The following is a 12,500-nucleotide window of genomic DNA, read 5'->3' on the forward strand; positions in this document are numbered from 1 at the left end:
GAAAAAGGGGCGGGAAGTCAGAAAGAAGGCACACCAAAACCCCCTCCACGTCCCGTTTCCCTCAGTAGATTGTAAAATTGCTTGACGTCTTCCTGTGAATTCTAAACTTCTATAAAAATCCAAGTTATTCAACCAACAATTTGTCTCTTCTCTCGCAAAAAAAAGGGAAGGTTTGAGAGGATAATAATATACTCCAAAACTGTGACGTCTTATATTATGAGTAAAAACAATATACATCAAGGGAACGAGCAGTTCTGTGGGGCGAATAAATTTCACAACCAGAAGGGAGGAAGAAGAAGAAGAAGGATACATTATATATAATTTTTTTGCAATTCGTCTCCCTGGACACGTTCCAAAAGTTAGGGGTATTACCTAGTAATACCTGGCACACACTTCTAGTCATTACGTCAAATCTAATTACCACTAATTATCATCTTAATGAAAATGGGGGAAGGGGGGGGGGGGGTCATATTCCTCTACAGTTACAAAGAAAAATGTAAATTTCTTATTCACTTTACTGACTACGGGAGACGACCATCTCAAGTACTGAGAGGGTGGAGGAGCCGTACCCAGCCTACGGCGCAGGGTGAAGAGCATAAGACTTCCGAGAAGTCAAAAGGCACTGGACGCTGCTGTCGCAGCCGCCGACGACGACGAACAACGACAACTACGACGACTGGGCACGATTGGGGTGGGTCTCCTCCCGAGTCGTTAGGCCTGGCTGGCTGGCTGGCTGGTCAATCCCTCGGCCGCTGGGATGGGATGGGTTCGGGGAGGCGAGAGCGGCGTCGGCGGCGGCGCAGCGACGGAAGTCAAGGGCAAGGCCGGTTGTCGTTTCCCTCCCTGACCGTCAGAAACCAAGTTGCAGGATCGTAACGACCCGGGTTACGCACGACGCAGCCCGACGCGCCGGAAGTTTAATCTACACGACCCTGGTGATGGTGCGGCGGCGGTGGGGGGGTTAGTGGAGGGACAGGCAGACGGTGGCTGCCGCCCTTGGCTTCGTCGGCTGCCACGACCTCCAGGGAGGGTCGCTCGTCTTCAAATAACCCTCAACAAGGAACTTGCAGGGGAGCAGCACTTCTCACCGTAGCTCTCCTGTCAGCCGCACTTCTCAGGAACTCTGTCTCAAACGAGCCCCCTCGACACGTCTCGTTCCGTCTCTCCTTCAAGGGACACTCGCATGGGAATCTGACCCTGTCCCCTTCAAGGGGGAGGTCTCTTCTACAACGCGCCTACTCCAATCCCCATCAAGGGGTCTTATCGACGAACATCAACTCAACCCGTCAAAAGGCTTCTGATTCCAAGCAAATCTAACACATACAAGAAGGTTCCCCATGGAGCTTCACCGTACCAACCAGCCCCAAAAGCCTCATTGGAACGGCCTCAATCTGCCCTTCTAAGGAACCTCTGGTACGCCTTCACACTGAGGAAGCCTTGGTCTCGTGTGCAGAATCCTCCCCCCAAAGACGCTCTTTGTACGAGGGGCATTACTACTTCCCCGCTCTCTCGTTATCTCTAACAATGTTGCCATCGCACATCGAGGGTTCATTCTGAACCAAATTTCTTTGTGATCGAAGGGAATGCGTCTTTGCCATTCACGTTTACTTCAGACGTCTTACAGCTAACCCAAAACAGACGATGCACGTAGGTACAACAAAGCTGACATGTGGTAAAATCGGACTTGTCACTTATAGCTTTGCATATCAAAGGTCCTTCTGCACAGCTGAAATGTTCACGAAACCTGTACCAAAGCTTATAAACTGCTAAGTTAAAGCGATTTACAGGATCTATATCAACAGTGACTGAAGATATAACTGTATAAACATACCGAATGCGAGCCTAAAGGGAATTAGAACAAGTCTTGGTGATCATGAAAGGGTATTCGAGTTAAATCGAAGGACTGAAGAGAGAGAGAGACGTCAAAGGGAAGTACAGGAAGCAATAAACGGAATTCTAATGTTTACTGTTGGGGGTCAGAAACGAGGGAGGGTGGAGAGACGGGCTCCACAGGTCACAGTGCTGGAGAAGCCCTCAAAGTAACCCCTTAATTTGTTGAAGATACCGAGAACAACTGACGAATTTTTGACTGATTGCAATGAAAGACGATTTTTTGACTGACTGCAATGAAAGACGAATCTTTGACTGAATGCAATAAGAATGAATATTTGACTGACTGCAATGAAGGACGAATTTTTGACAGCAATGAGGACGAATTTTTGACTGACTGCAATGAGGACAAATTTTTGACTGATGTGGCATTTGGAAACTAGGTACGCCATGAGGCGGGGTATGACCATATGTTGTGGGAACGTACGTCCATCACGGAAGGGGGACACGTAACGCTATGGCCCGAACAGATTCGCCCACTCCAGTTGCTGGTCACGTAGCGGCATCATTCTCCCCAAGGGGGAGGCAACACGCAAGCAGAAAGAGCACCCACCACCACCACCACCATCATCATCTCCCATGAGAGACAGAGGCACGCCGAGGGATCGCCTTTCCTGTGAGGGAGACATGGTACCCACATCGCCCAAACAGAGAGAGAGAGAGAGAGAGAGAGAGAGAGAGAGAGAGAGAGAGAGAGAGAGAGAGAGAGAGAGAGAGAGAGACCCGGGGGGTCTACTTCCTTTGTGGCCGAGCTCCTGCGCTAGGCGTGAACGGCTCCAACCGAATAGAGATTTACAACCTATAACCCTATGTCTAGGATGGACAACATGCTGACGACTACACTGGTTCAGGGGAGACATACACACACACACAGCCATGGCCTCTTTAGTGGGCGAACTCTACGCGAGTCCTGGCGGCACTTCGCCAACCACAGCCGTAGGCAAGCCCTCTGGAGGGATCCTGCAAGTTCCTGTGAGTGCAACAACACAAGCGTACAGCTATGCCAGCAAACAGCTTAGTTTTCTGTTAGTTATGTGTATGCCAAGTACTGTGTCAACCAACCCTCACTATCAATGCTCACCATCAAATACATGACGTATGTCCACCACAATCTTCCTGCGATTCAACCAGTGGGTGATATTCTTCGTCACTTAATCCTCAAATAATCACCAAATAATTTGCACCGTAATAATTCCTGTACTATGTAAATATTCCTCGCTAATGTGGCCATCCAAAGCGCAGGAGCATCTGGCCTCCGCCTTGATCTTACGCTTTTTTGTGATCCATCAACTAAATTATTATCACGACCTCACAGTTCTGTACTATCTCAACGACATATTTTGAGCCGAATGGTTACAAGAATTCAATAAACACTTATTCACACACACACACACACACACACACACACACACACACTGAAGAGGAGAACACCTCTTCGTCACACCTCGTAACAAAAAGAGACATTTGAAGAGAAGAGCGAAGGAAAACACGGATCTTGTATAACCCTTCCGTTTCTTTTCCCTTCCGGATTAGTGCCGGATTAGCGGTGGAGGCAGGCAGACGACGACTTGTGTTTGCGGATTATTCCTTTTAGTGTCGCTGCCGATACTGGTCGTCCAGTGGTGGTGGAGTCCCCCTCCCCCTCCATTCGCCCACCATCCGTAAGACTACTAAAGACAAAACTCAGATGGTGTTTTTCTTTTCCCTTTTCTTTTTCCACCGACCTTAAAACGACCAGTTCGTAATATAACACCTGCTGAACAGATTCTGTGCCAATCCTCCCCTAACTTACGTCCATTAACCGCTGACCTAACAGAGGCCATTAACCTTTGGCAAAAGGTAACTTCTCTCTTACAACCGGTCTCTAAACGACTTTACGTTTTCTATCAGGAAGAAATGACCATCAGCGAGCGAATGAGCCATACACATCAGTAGAAAAGATTCAGTGTGAAACTTTCCTCTCACCAACGTTCACTAGTTCAGCACAAACCATTAACCTCTGACAGGCAGTGGTACAGCCAACAGAGACCATTAACCAGTTACAGGCAGTGGTATCCAACGGCGTTCAGAATGCCTCTAACACGTGAGTTGCGGGGGTCTCTCCCTAGCAACTGTAACCCGGGAAGTTAAATAACTGGCACCGAGAGAATGAAGGGAAGATTCGGGGACTAAATTTCACAGGGAGATGATTTCCCGTATAACTGGTGATACAAGTTATCAAGTCGGATCCAACTCGGTCTGGCCCAATAAACTTCAGTTCTTAACGGATTGGAGGAGTTTCCAACCCGATTAATCTTTCAGAAACAGAGTCTCAAGAGTCTCCACAACTTCCACCTCCGGTTTACGTAATTTCATTTCTTTCGTCTTGGCGAATATAGGTTCGATTCCTGGTTACGGCAGTCGGTACACAGTCAACCCATTTGTTCATCCATCCTTAGGAGTTAAGTCGATAAAATGGGTACCTGACTCAAGCTAGGGTTATCGATTAACTTAAATATATATCTATTTTCTTGAATATATCTCTCAGCTTCGTGTTCAGTCATACACGTCTGTTGGCTCGCCAAACCTCACGGTGGAGGTTGACCAGCCACACACCTCAAGCCAAGGCCATACAGTACTAGTTGGACAAACCTTACCCCACCATCACCACAGGGGTTCGACAACCTCCCCAGCGTCAGATAACATGACAATGTTACTGACGTTCCCAGCTGACTCAGCCCTCATACTGTACGTGTTTTAATATCCTCGAGGCCCAGCAGCTCCGCCATCACAATTTTCAAGATATTATGCGTAAGGCTACTTGTGCATGTGTGAGTGTGTCTCACAGGGTGAGGAGTGGGGCTCTTAAGGTCCTGGGTGTATTAAAAATCGTGTGGTAGGAGACATCAGCGTCTCTAAGGGCAAAGCTGGGTACGTATCCAGGTACAGCAGCTCTGTACTGATGTGTCTTAGGCACACAAAAGGAGAGAAGAGGTTCTATGTCATGGAAAGGATATGATTGAGGACGAACTGTGACGTGAGGAGGATCGACCAAGTTAAAAATGACGCCGTTACAAAAGAGATGAGTTATTGAGCGTATATTGATTATGGTTCGGACGTATGGAGAAGATGAGTGAGAAGAGAATGACAAAGAGGATCTCTGTAAAATGTGGTCGGAGAAAAGAAGACAAAAGACCGGGGAGGTAATAGGAACATGGATCAAAGCAAGGTTTTGAGCATCAGGATTCAAACATTAAGGAGGACAAGAGGCTTACACTCGATAGAATGAGTTGAAGCGATGTGGTATATAGGGGGCGATGTTCTGTCATCAGGCATAACCAGGGATTATGAAATGATCAAGGTACACCGTGGAGTACTCTGTGGAGCTTGGCTGTTGCTGTCCCTGATTTTGTTGCGTAGTACATGACAGCTACAGACTGGGCAGGCGCAAATGATGCCATTGATACCATATTCCCGACGCTATCTTGCAAAAGCAGCGGAGGCAAGTAGAAGAGTGTATGTATGTATGTATGTATGTATGTATGTATATATATATATATATATATATATATATATATATATATATATATATATATATATATCTATATATATATATATATATATATATATAAAGTAAAAAATGAAAGTACACCACGAGAAGTGGGTGATAGTCTGTGCCTACTCATCTGATAGGAAGAAGAAAAATAATGAGAGAGGACGTTTTTTGGAGGAACCGAGCGAGTTCTTTGGCAATTCCGATTCAAGAGATCGAGTCCGCGTGGATCTGGACGCAAGCGAAGGTGATTTGGCAGCTGAGAATATAACTGGGAGCCAAGGGGTACCCGAGGTCAGTGAAAATATATATCAGCTCGTCGAGTTTGCGAGCTGAAAAAAAAGGATTCATTTGAAAATATCTTTTAAAAAATGAAGTATATATATATATATATATATATATATATATATATATATATATATATATATATATATGTGAGAAACTGCAGAAGCTGGTGACTGAGTTTGGTAAAGTGTGTGAAAGAAGAAAGTTAAGAGTAAATGTGAATAAGAGCAAGGTTATTAGGTACAGTAGGGTTGAGGGTCAAGTCAATTGGGAGGTAAGTTTGAGTGGAGAAAAACTGGAGGAAGTAAAGTGTTTTAGATATCTGGGAGTGGATCTGGCAGCGGATGGAACCATGGAAGCGGAAGTGGATCATAGGGTGGGGGAGGGGGCGAAAATCCTGGGAGCCGTGAAGAATGTGTGGAAGTCGAGAACATTATCTCGGAAAGCAAAAATGGGTATGTTTGAAGGAATAGTGGTTCCAATAATTTTGTATGGTTGCGAGGCGTGGGCTGTGGATAGAGTTGTGCGCAGGAGGGTGGATGTGCTGGAAATGAGATGCTTGAGGACAATGTGTGGTGTGAGGTGGTTTGATCGAGTAAGTAACGTAAGGGTAAGAGAGATGTGTGGAAATAAAAAGAGCGTGGTTGAGAGAGCAGAAGAGGGTGTTTTGAAATGGTTTGGGCACATGGAGAGAATGAGTGAGGAAAGATTGACCAAGAGGATATATGTGTCGGAGGTGGAGAGAACGAGGAGAAGTGGGAGACCAAATTGGAGGTGGAAAGATGGAGTGAAAAAGATTTTGTGTGATCGGGGCCTAAACATGCAGGAGGGTGAAAGGAGGGCAAGGAATAGAGTGAGTTGGATCGATGTGGTATACCGGGGTTGACGTGCTGTCAGTGGATTGAATCAGGGCATGTGAAGCGTCTGGGGTAAACCATGGAAAGCTGTGTAGGTATGTATATTTGTGTGTGTGGACGTGTATGTATATACATGTGTATGGTGGTGGGTTGGGCCATTTCTTTCGTCTGTTTCCTTGTGCTACCTCGCAAACGCGGGAGACAGCGACAAAGCAAAAAAGAAAAAAAAGAATATATATATATATATATATATATATATATATATATATATATATATATATATATATATATATATATAGGCATACGTGAGTTAGTGTGACTAAGGGATTAATTAAGCATATACTAAATGACAAGCTCACACAAGAGACGGTGTCAGATGTGAATGCACTAAGGCGGGATGTCCGATCATTTTTTTGGTGGAGGCGAGTGTGAAAGAATGTAATGCCTTTGGGAAAATGAGGAAGCGGCATGGGTGGGAAGCAGGTGGTAAAAGTGATCCAGCCTGGAAAAGAGGAGTGAAATTGCAGGAATACCAAAGAAAGATTGACTGAAGAGTGGCATAAGCTGAGAGTCAATGGGACAACGGCAGCTGACATGGGGTGAAAGGTGTTTTACGATTGCAGTGTTTACATATGCAGATGAGGTGTGTGATGTGTAGAAGGTGGAATGTGTCAAGAGTGTGTGATGTCTTTTTATATTTATAGACAAGGTAGTGAGCGAGATGAATGTAACGGGCTTGGAGAAAGGGGCAGGTGGACAGTACACTGATGGTGGGAGATGAGCCTGGAAGATGGGTCAGATGCTGTTTGCAGATGGCACTGTTCTGGTGGTAAACTAGAAACAGAAACACCAGAGTCTGGTGAGAGAGAGAGTTTTGGAGAATGTTTGAAAGCAGGAACTTGCGAATTAATGTACGGAAGTGTAAGGCAATGAAGATTAGCGGTGGGAGAGGGAGACAGAAACACCAGTCTGGTGAGAGAGTTTTGGAGAATGTATGAAAGGAGCAACTTGCGAATCGACGTACGGAAGTGTAAGGCAATGAAGACTAGCGGTGGGAGAGGGAGACAGGATGGGTTAAGTGTTTGTCTTATGGAGAACATAACAAGGAAAAAATGACGTGCTTGAGGTCGTGCCTGGATGTAGGCATGGCAGCGAATGGAAACATGGGAGTGGCAATGATTCAAAAGGTAGAAGAAGAAGAAAAAGCCATGGGTGCTTTGAAGTGTGTGTGTGTGTGTGTGTGTGTGTGTGTGTGTGTGTGTGTGTGTGTGTGTGTGTGTGTGTGGTGTGGAAGGACAGTTCGTTGTCAGACCATAGATGGTAATGTTTAAAAGTAATGTCGTCCTAATTGTGTGGTATGAATACGAGTCTTGAGCCCTGAATGCTAAAGAACAGAAGAAGGTGAATGTATTGGAACTGAAACGCCTGAAGATGAAAATATGTGGTTTGAGGATGGTTGATCATGGTAGGAATGAAGTGTATGAGTGAGGTGTGGCAGTAAACGCAATCTGACCGAGACAGCTGACCAGGGTGTGCTGAGATGTTTAAACATATGGAGCAGATGAGTGAAGAGAGACAGACAAATACGATCTACGTGTCAAAGGAGATTAAGGATGGAGTGAAAGAGGCTCTGAAGTGCCGGGAACTCAGCATTCAGGGGCGTGAAAGTTATGCATGAGATAAAGAAAATTGGAGCGATGTGGTATACGGGGAGCGACGAGATGCCAATGGGCTGAATCAGGAAATGTAAAGTGGTAAAGGAAAACCATGGAATGGTGGTGGTGGGGAGAGGCTTTTCTGCGGATGGTAGCTTGAGAATGTATACGAACAAATAACGCTGTTATTTCGTCTGTTTCTGGCGCTACCTCGATAACGCGAGAAAAAGGAAAACAGGTTAAAAAGGAAAAAAAGAAAATACATGTATATGGTTTTGTAAGCACCAATAAAATAGATATATGAAAAATAAGACCTGAAGTTTGACCAAACACGGATATAAAATCAAAGAGACAAAGGATTCGAGCGTACACTCACAAAAAAAAAAGGACAAGAGCCGATATCAAACTTCCAATATCGGAAAGGCATAAAACAGCTAAACAGGTGCTCACCGGGTAGAGACGCCTTTGGAGAGGAGAATGTACAAAAGGGTGTTGGCCGGATGACTCGTCTAACGTCAGGACAACAGTGAAGCCTGGCATATATACAGCAGATGTATGTTTCGAGACACGAGGGAGAAGTTTCAGAGGGGGGAGAGAGAGAGAGAGAGAGAGAGAGAGAGAGAGAGAGAGAGAGAGAGAGAGAGAGAGAGAGAGAGAGAGAGAGAGAATGAAGTGCTTCACGGATGCAAAAACGGCATGTGAAACAAAAACTATTGACTTCAATGAAGGAAAAACTTTAAGGAACAAGAGTGAAGCAAGTTTCAAAAATGTAAGTGAAAGAAGAATGCTTCACGAGAAAGCGAAGGAAACGTTTTAGGGATGAGAGTGAAGTGAATGTTTGAGGAACGCGAGGGATGCAAATGTTTCAGATAGGCAAGTGAAGATGATGTCTTTATGACGTAATGAAGAAACGTTTCAGGAGCGGGGGAAGCACGTGTTGTACACGCAACTTAAGAAAAAAAAAAAAACGGATGAAACCAAACGATTCAAACGTACTTCGCAAACGTCCGGGTGAAACCAAACGTTTCAAACGCGTTTCGCAAACGTTTAAGAGACAAGACTCGGGCTACAAACAAAATCCCAAAGCACCTCAAAAGTCTCGGAGACTCCAGTCAAAACAAAAGAGACGGGGAGGCGAAGCGAAAGGGTTTTCGAAAAGCCGAGCGAAGCCGGTTCGAGAGAGACGCTAAAAGATGCCCCCGGGGTCGGACGGGATAAAGGGCTAGGGAAGCGAGGCAGTGTATACCACTCCTCCTCTCATACGCGGCGTGAGGGAGTACATTGATGGAGGAGGGTAATATAACAAGCAACTGCGGGAGCAAGTGACAGACTGCATACATCTCGTGAGAGACGGTGGGGGAGGCAAAGGAGGAGGAGGAGGAGGAGAGCATCTTGGGTAGAAAATATATTGCCTTCGAAGACGAATCGAGGCGGAAGGCGTGATGGTCAGTACCGAGGGTTAATGGGAAGGTCATGAGGTCGACGGGAGCTTCGGCTGTGTCATGAAAAGTTATGGGCGAAGACAATGCTGGAGTGTGAGGTGGACTGCAGGGGGTGAAAAAAAAAGAGAAATATCTTTAGTCCCTCTTTAAATGACGGTACGGGGCGTTCCCCCTTTGAAGAAAACGACATCACGACCTTTGTTTTATGAGACCTTAGTCTTTGCTCTGACCCTTGAGAGACGGGTTAAAGGTCAGGTCATCGTTACGTTAAGATTTTCAGGGGGTTATTGAGGCGAGTGTAGCGGCGGGCGGGTGATTTGCCTTGAAGAAAACGACGCCCTGGGGATATGCACTTAAGAGAACGGTAAGTTGTATGCGTCGAACGGGTGACTTTAACTTTTTTCTGAAGATGGGATAAAGATCGTTGTCTCATGGTTACGGCAGAAGTGCAAGGTGAAAAGGAGAAGGAAGAACATGTGAAGTGTGTATACATAAGGAACACGAACGATTACCAAAACATCTGAAAAAGAAAGCTTAGAATTTCGAATACTTAAATGCCGTGAGAGGTTAGAAAGCTCCTTGAGAGATTCTCCCATGGAGAAAGTCTTAAAATGCAAACTGGTTGTTGGAAGTCTAAATAAAACTCAAGATTGGAAAGAGAGAGAGAAAAATGTAAAGAAAATGGTTCTATGTTTTAATTAGGAGTTCTACAGAAAACGGCTGGTGTTACCCGCTACAATGACTGTAGCAGAGGAGGAGGGAGGGGGGGGGGGGGGTTAGCGCAGTGCAAGACATCACGTCCATCTACATTCTAGATCTCCTATGGAAACTAGGTGTACGACCGGACTGGATGGATAACTAAAGCGAATTTGCATACAGGGGACACAAGTGACAGTTGCTGCTCACGAGGGAGTGGTGAAATGGAGGCGACAGACAGAGATGGATTTAGGAAGGAGAGAGAGAGAGAGAGAGAGAGAGAGAGAGAGAGAGAGAGAGAGAGAGAGAGAGAGAGAGAGAGAGAGAGAGGCAGAGGCAGTTCGTGGCGTTGGCCTTATATGAAAAATGGCTTGGGCCAACCACGGGGTTAAGATAACTCATACAGATCTCGACAACCCATGAGGCAGAAGTGACGGAAGACTCGCCTCAAGACCATCAGTAAAGGTTCCTGACGAAATGCCTGGAGAAAGACTGTCCAAACCTGGACCAAAAAAAAAAAAAAAAATCACGTTGAAATCACTTTCAAAAAATGGATCAATTTTCACTGAGAGCAATTCTAAACGTGCACCACCAATTACATCAAAAACCATATCAAATCTGGTCCAATTCTAAACGTGCACCACCAATTACATCAAAAACCATTTCAAATCTGGTCCAATTCTAAACGTGCACCACCAATTACATCAAAAACCATATCAAATCTGGTCCAATTCTAAACGTGCACCACCAATTACATCAAAAACCATTTCAAATCTGGTCCAATTCTAAACGTGCACCACCAATTACATCAAAAACCATTTCAAATCTGGTCCAATTACATCCAAAACTAGTTAATATCTGGACGTATTTGCATCGAGGACAAGATTCGATCTGGACCAAACAAATCGAAAACCAGTTTAAATCTGGTCTTATTACACCGAAAACAAGATTCAATCTGGACCAATTACATCGAAAAACCAGTTTAAATGCAAGCTTGAATGTGGACCAATTACCTCGAAAACAATTTCGAATCTGGACCAGTTCATTCAAACATGTCTTAAGTATAAACCAATCACCCAAATTCATGTTTGAACCTGGAACACTCTCAAAGACATATTTCTTTAACCCTGGATTAAACTACCTGAAAAAAAAAGTGTTTAAATCTAGACTAAACACATCATTCCCTGGAAGAAAAAAACGAAGAAAAAAAAGCGGTACATTATAAAAAAAAAAAATCAAATTACGACAACCAAAGTTAATAAGCTTCATTGAGCAGCCTGACGCAAAGAACACAGACCTCGAAACAGAAGAGCATATTCAGGATGATGTAAAATATGGGAGAGAATTTCCTACATCATGCCTCTAGCGGAGGAGGGAAGGAAGGTGCATCGTATAGCCATTACAGACGATTGCTTAGGGGGTAAAAAAAAAAAAACAGAGCAACACAAGGCTATACATAATATACACGGGTCAAAATCCCCAGTCCTTGATGCGCACGGATGCTCTGAGACAGAGTATTATTTTCACTGCAGATATCCTACACCTTTCGAACGTCATGGCACAACAAGATCTTTATCAAATGCTACCTCAACTACGAAGCATTTCGCTGTAAGGAAAAAATTATACATTTCAAACCCATTCACGTCTTGGTGAGAAAAGCAATGTCTACATCGTTCACAAAAAGCCGTTCGATAAATAAGTGGAATTAACATAGAGATAAAGGGAATTCGGTACATGTAAGTAGAACGGTGCACGAGGCAGCCATAAGAGAAAGCTATGTTCAAACCAGCTCGATGGCGGTAAAGCTAAGTACTTCACTACTTCGGCTACTACGTCAGACAGCGGCTACATGCAAGCTTCTCCTACAGCTAAAGAGCTAAGTCTAAATGGCGCTCACTTTCCTCGTCACGTTCACTAGAGTCAAACAATGCGTAGCGTGAATCACCTTAGTAATTTTTTTTTTTCTTTTCTCTCTTCACTGATGCTAGGAAAAATAAATTCCTGACGGCATACACATCCCGTCAGTCATGAACATTCATCAAAATCAATCTAAATCCTCCACCAAAGAGGGAGGGGTAAAAAAAAGGAAATATTCAAACCGTGCACAATGCTGATCAGACTAGCCAAAGAGGGAGAGAAATAT

At 44.6% G+C, this 12,500-nt stretch overlaps 1 protein-coding gene across 2 annotated transcripts in view; it reads right to left on the reverse strand.

Annotated features, from left to right (window-relative positions):
• Nucleotides 1-12,500, reverse strand: part of LOC139753720 (neo-calmodulin-like) — a 657,420-nt gene that overhangs the window by 534,828 nt on the left and 110,092 nt on the right. The gene's annotated exons all lie outside the window — the stretch shown is intronic.

This window comes from Panulirus ornatus, chromosome 15 (assembly GCF_036320965.1).
Source record: "Panulirus ornatus isolate Po-2019 chromosome 15, ASM3632096v1, whole genome shotgun sequence".
NCBI classification, from domain to species: Eukaryota; Metazoa; Arthropoda; class Malacostraca; order Decapoda; family Palinuridae; genus Panulirus; species Panulirus ornatus.